We start from the raw sequence: 24,762 nt of genomic DNA, 5'->3' as shown, positions 1-24,762 counted from the left end.
GTTTGCCAAATTGGGAGCAATTTTATGCCATCTAAAATAGCCAAGACTCCTTTTGAACCATAGAAACACTCGGTATTGATTACTCATTTCAGCATAGAATTCAACTCAGTCATTACAGGAACAAAATATGCAATTAGAGAAAATAACATTTTGATATATGCAGAAGGCTCGAGTAAACACAATGATTGCCCCAAATGATGCCTCACTCCTTTCTGACCTGACACAAAACATCTTGCTTTGTTTGCAGAGACTTTTCTCGCATGAGAGCATCTACAAAACAAAGCAATCATTAATATACAGAGGCAAACAAGAATCCAGAGACTTGCCTGGCAATCATATAAGCTTTCCACCTACTTAAGCTCAACAGTTTTCTATAAAGAAGGATGCAATAGTTTCTAGCTTTACGTGCTAACCTGAATGGTACCCATTGGCTGCTGGAATAGGAAACCTCTCACCTGTTGCCTCTTCTTTTCCCCACATAGACTTTTCTTCTTGTGTGTTTCCCCAGACAGAGCAGAAATGACAAGCACATCCCATAAAGATTAGACTCTTAGCTCCACCCTTCCTCTTGGTTGGAAAAAAAAACAAACAGAAGTTAAAAAACAAAAAAACGCTCCCGTGAAGCTTTCAGTAAGGTGTAAAGTTGCTTCTGCTTTGTCTTCTCACATCCATCATCCTTTTAACTTGGACACTGGCAGCTCTTTTCTTTCTCTTTGAATAGGAACACAAAAATTTGCCAAAGTTGCTAATCTTGTTTCACTCTTAAAGGGAGAAAGCAAGGATAGAGTCGGACCCTTCCTCCTTTCAGTGTCTTTCCCCTAAAAATTCAGTCTACAAAAGATCAAAATACGTGTCTTATTGATAGTCTTTATCACATCTGTGGATCTCACAGCTGGATTATGAAAGTTAATGTTAAAAATGTAATGATCAAAGTCATCTTCAGTGACTCCATGCAAAAAAAAAATAGGGTAGCCAATGTGATGGTTCTCTAATGGCTCGAAATTCCCTGTGTCAGGTGAGAGAAGGTGTGTGCAGGTGCAGATAATCTATGAAAAGATTCTTCTATTTGCCACATGGAAAGTACCGTGCAGTATGAAAAAAATCTGCCCCTGACACTGAGAGCTCTCTGAACCAACCAAAGAAATGAATCACTCAAAAATGACCCAGCATCTTCACATCAAAAAAGGGCAGAAAGAGTTAACCTCTGCTCAGTGAGAATCATTTTTCTCCTTCTCCAGGGATCAGGCCCATTGTACAATGAACTCATTGTGCAGTGGGTCCCTTAGAAGGATGGATTGTGCTTGTGACAGAAAGATCCTGTGAAACACTGTGGATTTCTTACTGGCTGTCTGCATCAACCCATTCTCCTACCCATCTTTCAGATCTGTTTGGGGTAATTACCACTTCTTGGTTATCACTTCAGGCGAGCTTTGGGGGAGAAAAATTGTATAATTTCAGGACATGACTCATGGCCACCAAAATTCATCTTGGATGGTGGGAAAAAGTATCTTCATGAATTTGGTCCATAGTATCCACCAGTTATTAGTTACTGAAGCTTTCAATCTGCCTCGTCATTAAGTGATACCCCAAACAGAGGAGAGCGTCATAGTAGCTCTCCTAGGATTTAGTGTTCTCTCAGAATAGGATGTTTAAAGGCAAATATGATTCTGAATTAAAGAACAGTTTTAGAGATTACATTTTTTTGTTTTTGTTAAATGTTTCCAACCCACTTCCTTAAAGGGAAGTGCCCAAAATCGTAAGAGGGGCTGAAAGTGAGCAGGCAGGGTTCATAAATCAAGAGCTACTATGTGACTCTGCTTTTTTTCTGCTGCCAAAAGAGGGGAAAAAATGATTTCATTTGAAATAAGGTTCTGTTGGCATCATTTTGAATTTCATTGGTGCCAACAACTGCTATCCTCAAGCTACTTTTTAAAACACCTTCCAGATTGCACGTCCCAGCGCATTAATTATCGCCTAATACAAGTTACAGTAAGCAAATCTGAGTGTGTGAGAAATATGTGGCTGACTAATGTGATGATTTCAGAGATACATTTGTGATGGTTGTTCTACCTCTTGAGCCACAGCTCCACTTCTGGCTATTTAATGGTTAATTGGAGATTAGAGTCTCCTGGACTTCCCTGCTCAGAATGGCTCTTAGCCCTGATCCTCTTATCTCAGTCTCCTGAGTAGCTAGGATTACAAACTTGACCCACTGGCACCCAGCTAAAAGATACCTTTGTGAGAATTCTGCCCCAAATTCACTGCATCTTCTGTGGCTCTTTATTGTGTCCATTTCAATTTATCAAGACATTAGCATTTAGATTATGATTTAATGCATCTGTCGTGTGACTCTTCAACCTCATAAATGATGCATTTTTAAACACAAATATCTTCTTGTCAAATGGTATTTCTTAGTTTATATTAACTAGTAGGATCTGCTTAAAGGGTCTCCACTTTCTATGTCTTTGTCTGAAGTCAGCAATCAAACTCTTACTAATAACAATGGATCATAAACCCAATAGGAAACAGTTTCATCAAAAACAAGCATTCAGACTCATAAATGTTGAAGCATTGTCACCTTAGAAGCATTTTGCCACATCCTCTCACAACCAGCTATTTACCAGGAGAGCTGCTCTTGGAGCTAGGTCTTCATAGGTCAACTTTCCCTTAGCATCCGCAGAGCACAAAAGTTAAAAAACTTGTGTCACATTAATGACAGGTGTCAGTCTCATCTTTAGCATTTACTCAACCTAAATATATTCATTATTTACCATGTATAATTTGAGAGTTACCATTAAAATGGTAGAAAGTATTTATTTTTGGCGAAACCCAAGGGTTTATGTTTCTCATGTTTGAGGTTAACAAGTCCCTTCTTCTTTAGCGCATGAAGAACCCAAGATAGCTGACAGCTGAGTCACCACCAACCAAATTACTCTCCTGGCAACTATGAGATCAGATAAGTTTGGGTGGAAATGTGATCCTTGATGGGGTGGAGAGAAGAAAAGGTGGCCTCATTCCTCAGGCAAGCCATTGTCCTGCTAAAACAGGCTTCTCTGAGGAGCAGTAAGGCTGAACACAGTGAGGATATGGGTGGGATTCCATTGGTGAGGAGGAATAAGAGAGGGCTGTTGAGTGAGGCAGGACAAACTGAAAAAAAAAAAAAACAACAAAAAAAGTTCATCTATTTTATGATTTTTGTCCAAAACCCGTTCTGCCACTTCTTGCTTTGGAAAGATGCCTAAGGATTATCTTTCTGAGAACTCTTCATCAGCCATACCTAAAACTCTTAGGGGGAGCTTCTCATCCAGCCACTGAATTTCTGTTTCTCACAGTCTAGGAGATGGAGTCCTACAGTTCTACTATCTCTACTCCCCACCCCCAGCCTACCCCGACCTGTTCCAACTCCCAGCTTAAGCTGCTTCAGCTTGTGGACAAATCCATGGAATGCTCACGTTTCCTTCTCAGCTGCTCTCCTCCATCCTGCAGCTTGCTTGTCTTCCCTTTCTCTTCCTTGCTTCCTCCAAACCTTACTGTCTAGATGCAAGCATCTGTCTCCCTGACATCGGATTTGGACTCTTCTCCCCCCCCCCTCCCATATAATTACAGGTAGATACATAAGCTGCTTTTCCTGAAAAGGCCTAAACAACTTAGAAGGGCCCACTAATTAACTGGATAAAAAACTTGGAATTATTTCTGCCTTCATTTTTTTGTATCTTGGGCACTTAGTCTCTGAACCCTTTTTTTTTTCCTTTTTGTGTTCTGTTCTCTCCTGTGGTCATTTTGCCAGCCTTTGGTCACCATTTTAGAATCCAGGAAGGGTGAGATAAAGTTACTTCCTGCAAGGCTTCTGGGACTTTCTTATGGTAAGAAACCAGAAGTGACGCAGTGGCTCAAGTGGTAGAGTGCTAGCCTTGAGCTGAATAGCTCAGGGACAGCGCCCAGGCCCAGAGTTCAAGCCCTAAAACCCACTAAAAAAAAACAAACAAAAACAAAAACAAGAAAAAACAAGGCCAAGTCTGATCAATGAGCAAGCACCCTTTTGTGACCACCACCCAACCACTGGGATGCCTGTAACTGTGACTGTTTAATAATTCTCCTTCACTCCCCATTGTTTATTTAAATCTAAAGCAAAAGCAAAGATCTGGGTCAAGAAAATGAACTTTAACCTCTTACTGTAAGGTCCGCTCCTGGATGGCGAGCAGACTCCACCCTCCTCACAGCAAAGTCTCCACCCAGTACCTGCGTTACCTAGGCAACTAGGACACCTGGAAGAGGTCACATCTGCATCCACTGAGGTCACATCTGAATTTGATGTGGCCACACCTTTCTCCTCCCATACCCTAGCTAAGGCCTAGCCCAGGCCCAGACACCCTCTCTCTGCTATTTTCTAGCTCTTTTCTAGCTCTTTTCTCTCTCCTCTCTCTTTCCCAGGCCTTTCCCAGCCACGTGGAGTGCCAACCTTGCCTGGTCCCAGCAGGTCTACTGAATAAACCTAGCCCTTACCTGAATACCATGTGCGTGGTGCTGTTCTTACTTGGCTACCTCTTTTTAAAAACCTAACACCTACTTTGCCTCTTCCCTGGATGTGGCCATAGTGTGGAAGAGGAGCCTATTTCTCTGACTTCCATAGCCATATGTCTTTTTTTTTTTTTGTCAGTTATGGGGCTAGAACCCTGGCCTAGGCGCTGTCCCTAAGTTTGTTAGCTCAAGGCAAGTGCTCTATCACTTGAGCTACAGCTCCACTTCCAGTTTTCTGGCAGTTAATTGGAGATAAGAGTCTCACGGACATTCCTGCCCAGGGTTGACTTTAAACCGCAATCCTCAGATCTCAGGTTCTGTAACTCCGTGGTTTGTTGTTGTTGTTTGTTTTCCTGAATCAACTGAGCAGAGTTTTATGCAGAGCAAAGAGTATCTGGAGGCCGGAGTTGGGAAGCTGAAATCCAGCATTACTGATGGCTACTGACATTGTTCAGTCAGATTTTCTTCAGTGACATCGATGAGCATCTGAACCATCAACCCTGCTTCTCTGGAAACACTGCTATGATTGTTTTTTGATTCTTAAAAAAAATATTATTGCATTTAAGTAGTTGTACAAAGAAGTTGCCATTCCATAAAGAAGTTTATGAATACAGTGTTTCTTGATCAGTGTCATCCCTTTCAACAGAATACTACCAGGAAATTGATACTTGCCAAGAGGGGGTTAGAGCCTATGGGAGAGGGTGGATGAATGAAGGAGGAAAGGAGGAGAATGTAGCCAAGAATTCATTATGTATATCACAAAATTAAGAAAAATAAGGGAAGGGGTAGGTCTAAGGGGGTGTGAAAATGTTGAAAGGGTGACACAGATCAAGGTAGAGTACATTTGTACGCTGCTTTGTTAAATGGCAAAGAATTCAATTAAAGGCTTACAAAATTAGAAAAGTGAGGGAAGGGTTGTGTTGGGTGGGTTGGTTGAGAATGCTGTGATTTTTTTTTTTTTTTTGTCAGTCCTGGGTACTGTCCCTCAGCTCTTCAGCTCAAGGCTAAGCACTCTAGCCATAGTGCCACTTCTGGCCTTTTCTGTTCATGTGGTGCTGAGGAATCAAACCCAGGGCCTCATGCATGCAAGGCAAGCACTCTACCACTGAGCCACCTTCCCAGCCCCTGATTTTTTTTTTTAAGGTAGAAATTTGAAGTCTACAATTTTGATTCTCCCATTATCTGGTTGATTTTCCCATTATCAACATTGATGTGAGCATTATATATATATATATATATATATATATATATATGCATATACACATACATACATACATACATACATATATATGTATATATATGTTTTGTCATAAATACATACTATTTTTATGTATCATTTTAAAAGGAAATAAATTATAACAAAATAAGATGAATGCTATTCAATAATTAATGCTTCAAGCCAGGCGCCTGTAATCCTAGCTACTCAAGAGGCTGAGATCTGAGAATCACCGTTCAAAGCCAGGAAAGTCTGTGAGACTCTTATCTCCAATAAACCACTCGAAAACTGGAAGTGGTGCTGTGGCTCATGCAGCAGAGTGCTCACCTTGAACTGAAGAGCACAGGGACAGCGCCCAAGCCCAGACTTCAAGCCCCACAACTGACAAAAAAATAATAATTATAATAATGCTTCAACCCAAGTCTCCAGGACTCAATTTCCCTCTCTGTAAAATATCAAAGCATCCACTTTTCAAGGCACCTCCTTCTGGAATGATACTGTGTCCGAGTGACTATGATCCCAGTAGACATTTTAATTTAAATTCAGTTTTTTCTCCCATTGAGCTACTTCTGTACTCTTAGACTATATAATATACTTATACTGTATCAACAGCCCCCCCATATCGGACAACTTTGTTTTCTTTTTACAGCTGTATCATATGTTATATTACCTATTTCTTGTTCTCTCTCTCTCACACACACACTCAACTCAGTTTAATAATTTTACAATAACTTAATCTAAGGAGCCAAGTTAGTGGAATTTTGACTAGCTAGCATAGTGAACAGTGTAAGCAAATTCACAAGGTGATTATCCAATTATTCCTTCTCATAAGTGTGCGTACATAGTCTTCTAAGATGAATCTAGTGATTTGTCTTGTCTTTATTCTGATAATCAGCCCACCCATCTCTTTTTAGTTTGAACTGTAACCCAAATTGCATAATTTTTTACTTTAAGGTAAATCTAGTAGGGATAGAAATCAGAATAAGAGTCTATGTCCCTTTAAAAGACACAATTCAGTCATTTTTGCACAAAGGAAGCTTTTCCTCAATGATCACTAAATTTCCATTTAAGAATTCGTTACTACACACACACAAAAAAAGAATTTGTTACTAATTAGTTTCATGGTATCGATCTGTCTGTTTCTCTGTCTGTCTATTCCTGGGGGTTACACTCAGGGCTTAGAACACTGTCCTTGAGCTCTTTTGCTCAAGGCTAGCTCTGTACCACTGGAGCCACAGTTTCACTTCCAGATGTTTTTGGCAAATAGTTGGAGATGAGATTATCATGGACTTTCCTGCTTGGGTGGGCTTTGAACTGCCATCCTCAGATCTCAGCCTCCTGAGTAGCTAAGATTACAGGCCTGAATCACTAATGCCCAACATTGATGCATTTTTTTTAATTATTTAAAAAATTGAAAAACACACTGTGAACACTGAAGGAGACCATCACATTTTTTTTGTGTCATTTATAAAGACAAATAGAATAAAGTAAGAGAATCTGTGATAGTCATAACAACAATACAGAAAACAAAATAAAATGCCAACGTGGAGAAAGGCTGGAAGCAAAAGAGGAGGTTGTTGTGTATCAGGTGCCATGGGAAAAGGTTTGGCCCAGAATCTGACACTCAAATTCATAACACGCTCCATTCATCTAGCCTTAGGTAAAATGCTCACTCCAACCTGGCTTGCCCTCCTATTTTGTTTGTGTAAGATGGTAGTCACTATCTGGTTGTTAAGGCTCTCCTGACTGATAGGAGTAGCTGTCTGCTGCGCTCCTTGTTCTAAGTTAATTTTAAGACCTGATTCTCATAAGAACCAAGCATCCTTACAGGAACTCATTGGCACTTTATCACTGACAGCAGGTTTTCCCAATTTGTCACCTCGTTTCACCTAGCTTATATAACCGCTTAAATTCTTATTCATCTCTGGTCTTTTTCTTCCAAAGGGATCATCATAAAACTGAAATTCAACCTCCCTGCCACTATGAAGCACAGTCCCAAATCCTAATATGATCCCTACAAGAACATTGATGTGGGACAGGAAGACAAAGATCAAAGACTCCTGTTCTAGTTCAGGCTCCACCCATATCTTAGCTTCGGCATATTATCATCTTACTTTAAGTCTGGCTGTATTCATTTAACACTTAAGAACAGTAGCTGATTTATCTCAGAATGGCTTTCACAAGGAATAAGTAACATAATAAATAATATAGCAAATACTAAATAAATAATATAATACAAAATAGATAATATAATACAAAACTAATATAATACATTGGTAGCAACCTTGGGAACTCTCACTTTTTATAGTCTTTCTCTAACCCAGTAAATACCTCTACTCTGACAACTTACTATAATGGGTTCTTAGGTGAGAGATCCCAAGCTCCCCTGTGAAAGTCAAGCAGGAGTTAATGAGATAAGAGAGGAAAGAAAAAGCTTCCCTGGCAGAAGAAAGAGCATCTGCCAGCGTTCTGTGGCTCAGAGACACAGAGGCAGATTGTCCAAAGAAGTGAGTGTGGCCCGTGATAGGAGCAACACTGAGGGTAAAAGGAGGCACAGCATCTGTGACCTTATAGGTTGAACTAAATTTTGTGTCTTTCTCTCAAGAACAGTGAAAGCTATTGAAGTACCTTAGCTAAGGGAAGTGCACGATAATGTTTGCATTTTTAAGTGATCACTCACGGTGCAGTGGACAACTGGTTGGTGAACTTGTAGGATGGACAGGGGAAGATACTGGTCAGGTAAGAAGTGATTGTGTCTGGAATTTAGGATGACCCGAGACTCCAGGTTGTAACAGGAGCCCTCGCTTACTACAATGTTCCCTCCACCTGTATCTGGGACAGGCTCACATGACATACAAGTGACTAACCAGAACATTACAATCAAGATTGAATCTTGAGAAAAGGACGTAAGGTGTTGAATGGTATCACTGAGGGTGCAAATGGAAAAATGGAAAGCCATACTAATGGCAATGATGAGCTGGTATCTGCCTAAATGTTCAAAGGGAAAGAAGGATACATGTCGTGCCTTTTAGGGAGATAGTCTGCAGTATCATAGTTTTATTTTGTCTTGCCCTATGCTTCTATTCACAACAGTGTCCTTGCTTCATAAATCATTTGAGATGCTATGGTTTTTTTAAAAAAAATTCTTTTTGGGTGCTTTTTCTACTTGTGAGCCAATGGAAACTTAAAAAAAAACACAACCAGATAAAATTTAGATCAAGCTAGACGCTGGTGGCTCATGCCTATAATCCTAACTATCCAGGAGGCTGAGATCTGAGGATCATGGTTTAAAGCCAGCTCAGGCAGAAAAGTCCATGAGACTCTAATCCCCAAGAAAAAAGTAAGAAAAAGTCAGAAGTGGTACTGTGGCCAAAGTGGTAGAGAGCTAGCCTTGAGCACAAAGAGCCTCAATGACAGAACCCAGACTCCGAGTTCAAGCCCTAGGACTGTTTTAAAAAAAAGATTAATGTGCATTTTTATAATATGACTTGTCAATCACTGGAACTGGTGCTGTGCAGACTATCAGCAGAGTCTAGCACACTGGATCACGTCAAAGTAGTTGTCTACTTCTCACTGCTGTTGATACCATCCTCTCAAATTCTCAGTGGACCCAGTCCATAGCAAGAACTTCCAAGTAGGTCTCTTGTTTTTGTCCTTCTGTATTTTAACCCTTTTGTAATGTAAAAATGCAAAATCAAAATAGGTAACTGCTTAAGAAACAAATTTCCCATTGCAAATAGAGGACTTTGGATCTTTATAGTAAAGTTTGACAAGCCCTGCTCTAACACAAAAGATTGCTTTCTGGATGGGTTGATTGGCTTGTCCCATGGAATATAGTATCAGTTGTATGAAGAAAGATCCACAGTCTTCCTATTTGCCCCCGTCTCCCCAGCAGCTACTGCAGTATGTGCCATGCAAGTGCTCATTATTTATACTTTGATAAAAGAGATGCATAAATGGTTGGACAATACAAAGATGTTATTTATCCTTAAGGAAATTTCAGCCCATGTTTATATGTGCATGCATGTGTATATGTCACTGAGACTGAACTCAGGGCCTTGGGTTTGCCAGATAGGTGCTCTACCACTTGAGTCACTGTCAGACTTTTTTGCACTGGTTGCTTTCAAGACAAAGGTTTTGCTATATGCTTAGGGGACTTGAGACTTTGATTTTCCTATGTGTGTTTCCCTGTAATAGCAGGCATATGCCACTACACTAAGCTATTGAATAATGTAGAATCACTTGAGTAAATGAACTTCTATACATGGGCTGGCCTTAAACTTCCCCTTCTCAAGGAGCAGCTAGAATTCAGAGTTGAGTCGCTGTGCTTGGATTCACAGTTATACTATACTGCTCAGCAGATATCCCAGAAATGATTGTAGTGCTGTAGCACAATAATTGGATGTCACTATGCTTCAGAACTCTCTGGAAATCTGGAGTTAAAAGATTGTGCCTGGCACTAACATATGTTAAATTAAATTTGTTATATCTGTATTAACATACTATATAATTATATATAATTAGATGCTTTTGTTACTAAATTATAAGGGATGTTACTCCACCAATATTAAGTTATGCCATTAATGTGCATCTCTCTTTTATCTACGTCCATCACTTTACTTGAAGTGTTTTTGAAGGTAAGTTAGCTACTTGTGATAACATACTCTGAATTTGGTATGCCATCTGATACAGAAATTCCACTTGTAAAAAGTTATTCCAAAGAAACTACCATGGGTAAACACAAAGGCTTGACTACAGTGGTGCATTGAAGGGCTACTTGAATTGACAAAATGTGAGTGTTGCTTAACCATCTAATAATTGTGGGTTTGGTGAATAGGTAGTGGAATAATCACATAATTACTCTGTAACCATTAAAAAGATGAAGGTCAAGGCTAACAGGAAAAATCTGTACCAGATTGCTTCATGCAGATAAAAACAGAATTCTAAAACAGCTGGAATGATAAAAATTTTAAGTTCAAGTATATTTAAATATGGAGAGAAGACAGAATTATGTACAACAAAATAATAACTGTGGCCCTCTCCATTTGGTGTGATTTTTTTTCTGTCTACATGTTTATGTTTCTATAATTTTACAATGAACATACACAACTTCTGAGTAAAAAAGAAAACAGACATTTTTCGGTTTCTACTTTGAAGTGTACCAATTTTAAGGCTGAGAAAGGAGAAAACAAACCAATTGTAATCTAAAAGCATTTATTAGACCTTTTAAAAGGCAACTATAAATAGCCAGAGAAGCAGACAGTCTTACAGACATTTGAAATCAGACTGATGCTGTAATTTTTTCTGGAACAATTCACAGAAACAAATACAGTGACATTTAATTCATCTAAGTAAAACCAGATCTCATTTGAAATAAGGAGGTGGAGAAAAAAGGGAGTCAGATCATATTTAGCCACTGGAGACCCATTGGAGAAATCAAGAAAGCTGTCAGTAACAAGTCAGGGATACATACTGCAGAATTAGAACTAAAGATGTATTGATATTCAGTTTCCCCTTCTCAGTATTCCCTTTGCCCCTTTCTCATTGCAGAACATAGTATACTACCATTATCTTCATTTCCTACCTTCATACAGCAAGATCCATTTTTAGGAATCTTGTATGTGTGTGTGTGCACATGTGTGTGTGCATGTGTGCATGTGCGTGTGTGTGTGTGTGTGTGTGTGTGTGTGTGTGTGTATGCACTCAAGATTGGCACGCTACCACTGGAGCCACAGTTTTACTTCATGCTTTTTAGGTGGATAATTGGAGGTAAGAGTCTTACCTGCTCAGGCTGCTTCAAATCACAATCCTCAGATCTCAGCCTCCTGAGTAGGTAGGATTTACAGACATGAACTACCAGTTTAGGAGTCTTTTTTTTTTAACCTTTAGTATTTTAAAGAATATTGGAAAAAAAATGTCTTTTGAAAGTTCTGCTATGGTAACAGCATTAAGGGCTATACTGACCAATTTCCACAAGCCCAAAGAAATAGATGAATCTTGAGGGCAATTATGAATTAAGGATACAATTTACCTAAGTTACTGACCCTCACCAACTCTTAACCCATGCATACTTGTGACATATTCTACCTCACCCAGATACCTTACAAGCAGTACAGCATGGCATTGTTTTTAAAAGGCTGGTCTTCTAACAATTTGTCTCTAAAATCAAATAGGAACGGATGGCATTTGTGGCTTTCTGGGTATCCATGGCCTTCATTCTGATTTAATTGCCCCAAATGATCCTTGTCCATCCCCCAAACTGAGATTGACTATGACTACCTTAATTGTTTTAGATGTGAGACTAGATTCTCACAGACATGAGTTTGAGTCAAACTGATCACCAGTAAGAGGACCATGTTGGTACCGGTTATATATCTCTTTGATTTTATGTTTACCTATTGGGAAATCCAGATGCATGGATTATTTACTATGAGGACAAAAATGAAACCATTCTCCCCATCCTCCTTAGAGCACTTGGCATTTGGTAAGTATCTAATCATAGAGCATGTATTCCTGCTTCATTCTCAAGGAACCAAATGGTAATAGGCTCATCTTATGCAAAGCAACATTATCATTCAAATACAAATCCCTCTAAGAAGTTTGACTGCTGACTATTTATGTGGTGAACGATCAGGTGAGCCATTTCCCAGACTTGCTTGATAGTTCATTTTGGCACCTGATTGCCTTGACCTTCATAACTTTCAGGAAGACACGACAGAGCTGCCCAGAAGAACAGCAAGTATCGTTTAAAGTACAAGTCCCGTGGCACAATCACACACTTTTCACTTTCCAACGATGACAACAACACTTTTCCCTGAATTTCCAAATGCTGGGTTGCCTGCCATTGACCTTTAATAGACCTCATGGAGTTTTGCATTGGAGCTACTTTGAGTAAACCCGTCATTCATTCCCAAACAAATGTAATTTATGGAAAGCATATGTGCCATGACATTTGACCTTCTCAAACGCTGGTATTTATGGTATTCCAACAGAAATTCAAGTCCTATTTCTCAGTGGCTATTTTTTCCCCAATTGTGAGAAAGGCCTGCAAATTGTCCTCTTTGGCAATTTACAGAGTCTATTTATTAGTCTCTTCCAACTGCCGAGAATCATTCAACTCGCAGACGTGATTTACTCGTGGACCAGAAACTCCCTGGATAGTGTCTACAACTTCTTTGACCTTTAAATGCTTTAGTTTCTGTTTTAAGCTGTCAAAATGAAAACTTAGGACATCTTTATTGGGAAGGAAAAGAAAGCAAGCCTAACTTGCTTTTAGCTCAATTCCCATTTCCCCTGTGAATACAGATACATTGTGAAGGACTTACAAACACAAGACAAAAGATCCCAGCTAGGAAGAGCCAGATAGATAGGCTCTGAAAACAATACCCTACACTGCAAGCTATTATCACAGGAGCTTAGCTTTCTATTCACGTCTGCCCACTCCAGACCTCTTAGTAAGCAAAGCATTGCCACTTGCTACAGAGAATGGAACACCGAGTTACCTGCCAGGACTTAGTGCATTTGAAAGACTCTTGACTTCCCATCCATCAAATTTTCTGTTTCCTTCATCACTTGTATTTTTAAGGTTTCCACTATGGTATTATAAAGTATGAAAACATCACCATATTTTGATTTGGAACGCTTAAATTTCATAATCTTTGAATATGTATGTGAATCATTACCACCCAAGTCAGTAATATCTTCCACAAAAAAAAGGGGGGGTAGTACTATTTTCCAACACATCCTGGGCTTGAATATTCATTTCTTTTGATAGGCACTGAGGAATTGAATTTGGGGTAGATGGAGGAAAACTTCCCTTTAAGTCTTTTCTGTAAGAGTCACTATATCATAGTCAACTATATTGGTGCCTATAATGGGCTGAGGGAAAAAAACCCAGAAAATGGCTTTATGTATTCTTCTCCTTAATCAATATTTAAATCTATCTCAGACATCATAAGGATTGTAACTAGGATTATGAGTAATTCTACTGCCTTTAAGAACCTAAGACTGCCCAGCACTTGTGGCTCAAGACCATAATCCTAGCTATTTAGGAGGCTGAGATCTGAGGATCATGGTTCAAAGCCAGCCTGGGAAGGAAAGCCCATGACACTCTTGTCTTCAATTAACCACCAGAAAACTGGAAGTGGAGCTGTGGCTAAAAGTGGTAGAGTGCTAGCCTTGAACAAAATAGTTCAGGGACAGCACCGAGGCCTTGAGTTCAACGCTCCCCTCCCCCCTACCAAATAAAGAACCTAAGACTTATCTACCACAGACATTCTGCACTGCATAGAAAGCTCTCAGAATGATTTCTCTGCATGAGATACTAGTACCAAAGTGATCACGAGTCTGCTATATTGAAAGAAAGAAAGAAGGAAAGAAAGAAAAAAGAAAAAGAAAGAGAGAGAAAGAAAGGGAAAGCAAAGCAAAGCAAAGCAAAGCTGGGTTTGAAACATTCCCGCTCAGCATTGAAGAGTCAAAGGTACTTCTCAGAACACTATTTTGTGCTTAATTGTTAACTTTTGAGACAAATGAAGAAAGTTGGGACCATAGGTAAGTCGTTAAAGAAATTAGTGAGAAATCCAATTACATTTGACTTGGGATAAATCATATGCTTTGGAAAGAATACCCCATTTTTGCATACTGTTTTTTGTTATCTTAATTAAATTACCGAATAAGCACAATGCAATCAAGAGAAAAAGTCCAGGTAGTTGAACAAAAGGCAAAACCTTAATTCCTTGGGCAAATTCATCCAGGAGAAAATGTGCTTAGGAAAATCTAAGAATGATCCCATCTGAATCAAAATTCTTTCCCAGCCAAGAATGTACACAACGAAGCTGAATACAGAAAGATTTCTAACATATCTAGAAACAATAATTCTAATAACTGATTTTGTTAAAGACTATTTATAATATTTTTAACTGTAGAACCCATAGTGTCCTTTGATTTGAGGTTGGTAGGGAGAGATGATACTCTTTTCTCTGATAATAAAATACTTATTTGCTTCAACTTAATCAATCTGCCATTTTGCACCAATGTGTGATATTGAAATATCAATGCTTGGGAGTATGAAGAAGTTTAAAATACTCCTAAAAGATGATACTGAATTTTTTTCAAGAACTGAAATGTTCCCATTTGTAATTTAGTATCCGAGGAAGAAGTATTGGCTCTTTGGTTGAGAAGTATAAACTTAGTACTTGAATTCCCAAATCTTGTGTGTAAGTTTTCTGTGAAGAAAAGAAAGTGGATGAGCTGGGAAGGTGGCTCAGTGGTAGAGCGCATGCCTTGCATGCATGAGGCCCTGGGTTCGATTACTCAGCACCATATTAGCAAAAATGAAAAAAGCCGGAAGTGGCGCTGTGGCTCAAGTGGTAGAGCGCTAGCCTTGAGCTGAAGAGCTGAGGGACAGTGCCCAGGCCCAGAGGTCAGGCCTCACGACCGGACCCCCCCCCCCCCAAAAAAAAAGAAAGTGGACACTTTCACTGAGAGAAAAAAAAAAACAATTAAAAAGGCTATGGTGTACCTCAGTGTGAAAGCCTTTGCTTACTAGGGAGTAGCTCCTGAGCTCAATCCATAGACAACACCTCCTTCAGATTAAAAAACAATCTCCAAATACAGATTTTTTTTTTCCAACAAATTGTGTGATCTCATGCCAGCTCTCATGTCCTACGTAGTTCAGGGATGAGATAACAATATGGTAAGGAAGCATTTGCCCTGTTAATCATTCATAATCTTAAACTGTGGGAGAATCCAGACAAGAACAAAGCTTACAGGTCTAGTACGTAGATCATTGATGATGCTAACTGAAATTTGCCTGTGTGTTCCCTGCTTCTGCTTTTGGTGACAGCTTTCCCCAGCCCAGCTCAACTACTTCTTTTAGAAACTTGGTACCAGATTAATCTCTCCTGACCCCAACAACAATACTAACTGGGTGTGTTTATGCACAGCTGTAACCCCACCTACTCAGTAAGCAGAGGCAGCAGGTTAGAAGTTCAAAGTCAGCCCAGGCAAAAATTAGCAAGACCTTATCTCAATAAAATAACAGCTGAGTGATGGTAACTTGTGCCTATTATCCTAGCTACATCAGGGAATGAGATTAAAAGGATCACTCTTCTGTGCAAGCCTGGATGGAAAAGTCTAGAACATCCCATTTCAATGACAGAAGCTGGGTATGGTGGCACAAGACTATCAACCCAGCAATGGTGGGAGGCTTAAAATAAGAGGATTGGGGTCCAGGCGAGTGTCTGTGTAGGACACCAAACCCTGCCTCAAATATAACAAATGTAAAAACAGGCTGGAGGCACGACTCATTGGTAGTATACCTGCCTAGCAAGTGTGAACCCCTGAATTCAAACCCCTAGTACTGTCAATGCACAAACCAAAAGCTTTTTAATTTTTTTTTAATGTTTTGCCAATTACCCAGGTAAGACAGAGAGTAGTTTACTATATGACATAGAGTTTGTCATAATTCAGGTCTCTCTAACTAGATAGCAAATGGTATGTAATGCTTCATGTCATACACTGGATAAGCTTATCATTTGTGTAGAAGTCTTGAAACAGGTATCTGTCTGTCTGTCTGTCTGTCTATCTATCTATCTATCTATCTATTTATCTATCTATCTATCTGTCATTCCTCTTTCTCCAGACACCAGGTTGAGGGGCCATATTTCAGCAAAGGTGGCCCTCAAGCTTTCCTGAGACACATCAATTTACGGTCCCTATAATATCCAGTACAGACGAGTATATACCATTACAATGATGAATGACTATTAACCAGTGAGATCCTACCAAACCAAACCATGAAGGATTTGAATTATTGGAGACCTCCCTGGAATCTATTGTATTTCAGTTAATACATTTGCATACACTTGCATAACATCCAAAGTCTTTACTTAAAATCCAGGATCAGCAAAATAAAACACCAGCACTCGAAAGAAATGGAGTAGAGTCAAGAGGAAAAGGGTAGATGAAGAAAGAGAAGAGGAGGGGAAAATCCAATGGAAAAATGAACTATGTGACTTGTGGGTAGGGACGGGAGGGGAGAGAGCCAGGGAAAGGGTAATATTGTCCGCAAAGACTTGTAGGCATTGTCTGACAGGTAACTATAACCACACTGTACATTGCTTTTAAAATAATAAAAATATTAAAATTTTATTTAAAAATTGATATATATCCTACAAAATTAAGAAGAGTGAGGGAAGGGATGGGGGGAGGTATGGGTGAGAATGTTGAAGGGGTGACATTGATCAAGATGTATTGTATTCACAAATTGCTTTGTTAAATGGTAACTCCTTTATACAACTATGTAAAAATAATATAAAAGGTAAATATTAAAAAATCTGAATCATGAACAAAGAAAGAAACCAAAGGAATCTCAGGCTCAGATCTATCAGTACGAGTTATCTAGGTGATGCTTCTCTATGGAGACTTTTCAGTTTTTGAGATTATACAAATAGCAGGTGGACTTCTGGGTCACTGGATGTCCTTTAGAATTCATCCAAAATGCCTTAACACCGGCAGAAACAATCTCATGTAGGTGGTAGCACAGAGTATCCTAAGGAAAGCAGCAAGGGTATCACTTCCTCCTGGGTGCATCCAGAGTACATAGCATTATTTTTTTTTCCATTTATTCCTCCCATGAGTAGAAGTTTGACTCTTATGATGGAATTTGCCCTAGATTAGCTTGAGTCAGAGACTCAATGTTGGAAAGATGTGTGTGTATGTGTGTGTGTGTGTGTAAATCCAGCTCTGTGTCTGTGACATTCCACTCTTTCCTCCATATAGACAAGTTCTTGTTGTGAAGATCTCAAAGCCATCTCACCAAAATGAAAAGAGAGCAGACTTGCTCTTTGCAAGGAAACCTTCAAACTGACTTTTGATGGTCAGCTCTGAAAAGGATGAAGATGGGGAAGAATGACCCCCAATAAGCAGGCTTGTGTGAGTGACAGCCCAACATCTGTAAAAACAAAGGGAAATTTAATCCATAACAGGTGACTGAGGAGAATCTGCCAGGTTAAAAGAAAAAAAATCAGAGACGATATAGTATCTAAGTTAACGTTGAACAGGTTATAAAATGAACAGGGGTTAAAGAATCCACCATCCTTGTGGTTCAGAATTCCTCAGATGGAAGCCAAGTTGTCAGTATTGAAAAATGACATCCCTGTGAGTGGGAAGTTCCAAGAAGTGTATGGAACAGAGAATGACAGGGCTTGAACTGAGTAGCCAAAGTGACCAGAAACCATGGTAAAGGAGGAAGGAGAAACAAATAGAGGTAAACAGAACATGCAGATTAAAGCAGGCAAATATTCGATATCAAAGAGCTTCAGCAAAAAGTGGTCCATCCATGATTATGAAGCAGAGTTAAAGATTCTTCCATTTTGAGAGTTCAAGGGTCAGCCACAATCATCACCCATACTTCTTAAGTCTCAGGTGCTCTATGCCTAGGGATTTATCTATACAAATACCCTGAGAATCAAATACAAGTATTTTCCATTTGTCACAGATACAGGCTTGATGACTAACTAGTTTGATAGAGTTATTTAGGGTCATACCGGTGATAAATGGTGAGAGAAAAGGACCATGTCATCACTACAGTTTTGAGCTTTCCTGAGTAAAGAAGCTGTGGAGGTAAATGGAATGAAGGTACTTCTTCAGAAAAAGTGGGATGGCCCAACCTCTTGAACTTGGGTTCAAGGTCAGAGTAGAATTAATGATGAGAAATACAGCCTGAGTTCCCAGAGATGAGAGGATCACCCACTTAAGTGGGAAAGCTAGAGAATGATTCATCTCAGAACCAGGAACAGAGAGGAATGCATAGGAGGTCAAAGTTCCTGTCCCCAGACAGAGACATTTGGGTATCTGGATTGTGCTGAACGCGCATCCACATCAAACCCAGAAGGATAACAGAGGTGAGCAGGGAGAGAGGGAACAGAGGCATGGGATGAAAAAAAGACTAATTTCCCAGAAAATCAAGGCACCGATACAACAAAAATAGATTTTCATCCAGTGAAAGTAGTAAAAATTATAATTGGAGATATTTCATATCTACCATGGAAAGGTTGACTCTATCTTTTTTTCTTTCTGCCTATTTTGTAATAGAAGTCCCTGGGAGGGTGAAGGAACAGAGTTGGATATAATATTGGAAGGGTAGATGGAACTGTTACAGATATGCACTCTTGCAGTCAGAACTTTGTTGAACACACACTGTATGGTGATCTAGTTGTGCCAATAATGAGGACATGAATGCACTACAAGTAGCTGGCATACGAGATGCCATAAATTCCGCCAATAGAAGCAAGGGTTATGTTGCTTTTATTTTTTTGTTCACTAGTATATAGCTTTTAATCTGGTATTATGAGATGGGCAGTGGTAAATACCCATCCAAAAGGATTAAAAGTACATAGTAGGGCTGGAAATGTGGCTTACTGGTAGAGTGCTTGCCTAGCATGCACAAAGCCCTGGGTTCGATTCTTTAGTACCACATAAACAGAATAAAAAAGATACGGTGCTGCAACTCAAGTGGTAGAGCTCTATGGTTGAGCAAAGGAAGCTCAGGACAGTGCTCAGGCCCTAAGTTCAAGCCCAGGACTGGCAAAAAATAAAATAAAATAAAAACAAAAGTACACAGTATTAGGATGACTTCACACACACTCGAGTCCTCTAATTACTATCATCATTTGTTTGTTTTTTGAAATACTGGGGTTTAAACTCTGGTTCTTGTGCTTAACTAGACAAGCACTCTACCACTTAAGCCACATCTCCAACCCATTTGCCTTTAGATTCAGACCATAATACTTCTTTCAAAACCTCCTGGGATTGAAACATGAATCGCAACACATCAGGCTTATTCTTTGAGATAAAGCTTCAACAACTTTTGGCCCAGACTGGCTTTGAACTATAGTCCTCTTCTATCCACCTCCCAAGTAGCTAGGCTTACAGGTGTGAGTTATTATGCCCAGCCCCCAAAATCTTCTAATTATTTTATACAAGTTATTGGCTTACTTTGCTACTATCTGTCCTATGCTCATTCATTGACTTTTTCTTTCAGTTGACTTTGTTTGCTTTGTAGTCAGTCATGGGGCTTGAACTCAGGGCCTAGACACTGTCCCTGAGCTCTTTTGCTCAAGGCTAGTGCTCTACCACTTTGAGCCACAGTGTCACTTAGGTTTTGGGGTGGTTAATTGGAAGTAAGAGTTTCTGCCTGGGAGGCTCTGAACCATGATTCTCAGATCTCAGCCTCCTGAGTAGCTTGGATAACAGGTGTGAGTCACCCGCGCCGGGCACATCACTTATTTTTATGTTTATTTTGTAATCCTGCAGAGATCTCAAATTTAAAAATCCCCCCACCCCCCCTGCAAAAAAAAAAAAAAACAATTCAGACTGAATCACTGATTCTGAGCAACTCTCAAGGAAAATCCAGGATAACAGCACACACACATCACAAGTGTCCAAGGATGGAATGGCAGGTATTTGTGGGCCAATGACTATTTAATACCTAGTCTACTTGGAGGCTGCTACCTTTTGAAGGTAAACCAAATTCAGGTTTTGAATATCAGTGGATATGAGAGCCTAATCAGGTCATTCCAGATAAATTATGTATTATTTTGCAAGCCAAATAATGATTTTTGCCTTCATCATTTAGATTTGACTGTAGGAGACAAGTTGATTTCTGTTTGAGTTTCACCTCTCCTGTGGACCTAGTGATACAGATTAGTTATTTTCCCTCTTGTTTCCTATCCCTTAAACAGCATACTTAGGGAAATTAAATGAGATGGACGTGTGAAATAACAAAGGTTCTGGACGTTTCACCTGAATCTTGGGGCCTGTTTAAAACAGGAACTTCTGCCTTGACTGCCTTGAAGCTGTCGTGGTGGTAACGGTAGGCGAAGCCATGAGCGCAGAACTAGTTCAAAACAGATGTGTTGATGTGGCCCTACCTAAAAAGATCAAAATGTGAAACGATTCATCTCTATTACACTCTGCACACATAACAAAATGTCCTTGGCCCGAACTCTCCTTGACTTCTTATCTTTCATGCCAGCCCATCCTTGAATACCTTCTCTGACCTTGGTTACAAGGCTGGCCACCGAGAGTGAAGCCTAAGGTGAATGTCTAAAAGCTGAATGTTGAATACAGTTGGGTAGAAAACCATGGAAGAAACCAATCGTCACTCACGTGAGTTTCCAAAGCTGCCTTTGATGTGATAATCCTATCCCATCATCCTCACAACAAGACTGCTTACGTTTTCCTAAACCTGAGAACAAATCATGCGTGTGTTTCTTGGACCTGAGCCATTTGGGATATTACACTTGGAGGGAAAGCACTTAAGACACTTTTGCACTTTGTATCCTAACTTCCTTCCTCTCTAAAATGGAGTTCATTAAAAACCAAAAAAATCGTTAAGTTTGGGTTCCCTATGTGCCAGGTTCCATATCAAAAGAGATTAAGTGGTATCTAAGAGATTCGTCTACTTAAAGCCGAGAGAAGGCAGGAAATCAGGAAAAATCACTCTGCTGAAGAGTAGTTAATTTAGCTTCTACCTCCCAGCTTATGGGTTATCAGAGTCTCTGGGGTGATTTCTCCAGCTTCCTCTGAGTCCCAGGGATTATACCAAGGCTCATTGGAGATAAAGAGAAGAGAGAAAAAAATGAGGTTTATTTTACAAGGAAAGAATTAAAGTTCTTCTTCCTATAAACAAGTGTGATTAAATTCATGACAACATCTCCATGTGATCTTAAGAGTTTCCTCGTAGACACATTGCAGTCTTGCTAACTTGCTTTCTGTTAGATTAAAAAACAAAAACAAAAAACAGGAATCTACAGACTTGGGCATGCACCAAGTACTATTTAGTCCATAGCAAACAGTCAGGTGTTCAGATGGAAAGAAATCAGTAAATAGGGGAAAAGTGTTAAAAGTTAGAAAGCCGCGTGCCCTCATAGCTTATCAGACTTCCGGCATTTTACTGATGCAGTTATACATCAACCATTGTTCATTTTAGAAAGCATAGTTGCAGCATTTGTCTAGCTGCGAGCAGGCAATTAATTCCAAATCAACAGCAACATATTTTTTTATCACCGTTGCAAATTCTTAATATCCCTTCCTTGTCACTTTGCAACCAGTGGAAAAGTGACACACGCACAGAGACAGCAAGACGGGTTTATGAATGCCTGTTTCCACAGGAAATTAAAAGATTCACCTCCTCCACACTGGCCAACGTCAGTCAGCCCTGTTCAGCTGCCTAACTCATCATCCCTCCAGTTCTCTTTCTCTGAATGCTATTTCCCTTAACAGATCTATAAACAGCGCTTGCCTTCTTCATTCTTTTGTTTCAGAACTCCCCAGAGATGAAAGGAGAAAGCAAAAATTGTTCCCAGCTAGAGACTGTGCAGCAATAAAGGGTAACTAGTGTACCCAGAGAGAGGAGGAATAAAGATGTCTGTTAGCAGAATCTACACACACACACACACACACACACACACACACACACACACACACACACACACACACACAGAATGACTGCAAAAGAGCAGGCGAGCAATTAGTTCAGGCTCAGATCACTTTGTAATCCACTACTCCTCAGTCTTACCTTATGTACAGATAGGGGAGATCGGGGCCAAATTCTGCGTCCTTATAATCACACTGCCTCAGACAGGTCTCAGGGTTCTTTCCTTTCTGCCCTTCTAGTACATTCTCTGAAGCTGTCAGCACCTACCACCATGGAGATGAGAAAGTCCACAGGAAAATCTTGCTCTTTTTTGCCTTTCCGGACACATTCACCACAGACAAAGGGCACTGAGCTCCCAGCTTCTCTCCAGTGAATCAACACTTTCTTTCATTGGTTCCCATGCCTACTCATGGTAGGTAGCCTTGCCAGTGGTGGCTGACTGAAAACGAAGAAGCCAAGAGAACTATCCTTTCTTCTTGCCCATTTAAATGTTTGCTTTTTTCTTTCCCTCTGATCATATCTCTATCAGCTTCTCAATAACAAGAATCTCCCCTCTCAAATCACAAAGTGGCTACAAATTGTCCCTGAAACTTTTCTGACCCTGAAAGCAAGCTGGGCCTCCTCCTCCTAACAACCTCAGGACTTGTCCAACTTCTTCCAAGTCTGCTCTTCCTAAGTGTGATTGTCACAGCAAAGAGTTTTCTATGAGAATCCACACCCGTTCTGGGGATGTAATTCTACACCAAAGGCAAACAGACTCTTGCCCAATTCATTTCATTTTGGTTGCAAGGAAATGTGCACCCCTAGAAAGGTCGTTGACAAACAACCTTGGTTGTGATTCCAAGGACAAATGTTCAGATGTTCTCTGAGAAACAGGTGTCATGTTGTGGTTTCTTTTGTTTGCTTTCTTTTAAGTTTGAGGGAAAAGAAGGAATAAGTGATTCAAATGTTCACTTCTCAGTCATTATGAAGGCATTTATTTGGAATAAATGAGTCATAAAATGTTGATCTTTTCTCTGTTGTTGGTAGGAAAATGGGTGAATGCTGGTGCCTTTTCACAGGGCCTGGGTTGATGAGTTTTAAAGGGGGCCACTCTCTAGTTGATTGTAGTTGAGGTAAGCTTGATATGCTCTTCAATAAATGACTAGGTGAGGTTCAGGAGGCAGTGGTGAAGATCCAGAATGGAAGTTTAAGATTGGAGATGATCAGTACATACATAACATTTGAAGCCACACCATCCCCCCTCCCCAACGGAGCTGACACAGAAGGGGTAATTACCAACAAGAAGCATTCTAAGGACTCAGGCCTCAGGCAACCCGATTTTAGAGAAGGAAGAAGATAAGGAAGATCCAAAAGAAACTGGGAGAACTGCCTGGAGCAGACAGGAAGCCAGGGGCTAGGACATGGAATGAAGGAAATGTGGCCGAACCATCCAATAAGACTTTGGAGAAACATGCCTGAGTAGAGGAGGAAGAAGTGAAAATAGACTGAGAGGAGGAGGAGCAGAGAGTCTGCATCATACTTTCAGAATGTTCTGCTGTTGAATTTAGAGTGTGGAGATGGAAGGAATCTGAGGGTTTTTCTTTTCTTTCTTTTTGTTTTATGGGAACAAGTCTATCTGTTTTGTTTTAACATGAGAGATGCTATAATTTGTCAAGTAAGATATGATCATTGACTAATTCCTTAATGTAGTAAATGTCCTGCAATTGAGTTTGTGGGTCATTTGTATTAAAAACAAGTACCTGAGGTTCATGAAGAGGTGTCCTTTTTAGTCCTATGGTTTCATTGAAAACTTAAAAGGAGAGAAGAGTGCCAGTGGCTCATGCCTGTAATACTAGCTATTCAAGAGTCTGAAATCTGAAGATCACAGTTCAAAGCCAGCTTCAGTAGGAGAGTCCATGAAACTCATCACCAATTAACCACCAAAAAGTTGGGAATGGAACTGTGGTTCAAGTGATAGAGTGCTATCATTGAGCACAAAAGTTCAAGGTTAGTACCCAGATCCTGTGCCCTGTGTTCAAGCCCCAGGACCAACACACACACACACACACAATATATATATATATGGAATATATATGTGAAGAAAATATTACTGAAAAGTATTACTGAAGCAATCACTAGTAAATGCCATGTCACTATCCACTTGTTTCAGGTAATTGTATAAAAAAATTAGGAATTCAACCAGTTATTTTGCTCTTGTACTTTCCTTATTTTTCTTTATTTTGCTTGAATCATTTAACATTAACAAGATCTACAAGTATGCCTATTTTCCTTAAGAATGGCATTAGTATTAAGACTCATTTATAACACTAAGTCCTTGAAAACCTGCAGGGCAAAAGTAGAACATAAATGAGCCAGGCACTGGTGGCTCATGCCTGTAATCCTAGCTACTCAGGAGGCTGAGATCTGAGGATCATGGGTCAAATCTAGCCAAGGCAGGAAAATCTGTTAGACTCTTATCTCCAATAAACCACTCAGAAAACTGGAAGTGGTGCTGTGGCATGGGTCCAGAGTTCAAGCTCCACAACCAACAACAACAACAAAAATAGAACATAAATGATATAAACTGAATTTACTCAATATAGTA

General features: G+C 39.8%; 1 protein-coding gene across 3 annotated transcripts in view; it reads right to left on the bottom strand.

Moving 5' to 3' along the window:
- Window positions 1-24,762, bottom strand: part of Kcnj16 (potassium inwardly rectifying channel subfamily J member 16) — a 51,673-nt gene that overhangs the window by 2,388 nt on the left and 24,523 nt on the right. The window contains exons 1-3 of one of the 3 annotated variants that reach the window (XM_042669138.1): window positions 2,263-2,272; window positions 1,203-1,207; window positions 456-567 (exon numbers count right to left, since the gene is read on the bottom strand). The exons of the other annotated variants lie outside the window; for them this stretch is intronic. The gene's annotated coding sequence lies outside the window, so the exon portion shown is untranslated. Of the gene's footprint in view, window positions 1-455; window positions 568-1,202; window positions 1,208-2,262; window positions 2,273-24,762 lie in introns of those variants that run through there. 3 annotated transcript variants of the gene reach the window in all.

The sequence above is a fragment of the Dipodomys spectabilis genome, unplaced genomic scaffold (assembly GCF_019054845.1).
Source record: "Dipodomys spectabilis isolate Male_0828 unplaced genomic scaffold, ASM1905484v1 ptg000485l, whole genome shotgun sequence".
Taxonomy (NCBI): Eukaryota; Metazoa; Chordata; class Mammalia; order Rodentia; family Heteromyidae; genus Dipodomys; species Dipodomys spectabilis.
Note: the sequence above shows the minus strand (reverse complement) of the source record. Positions and strands in the feature narration are given on the sequence as shown.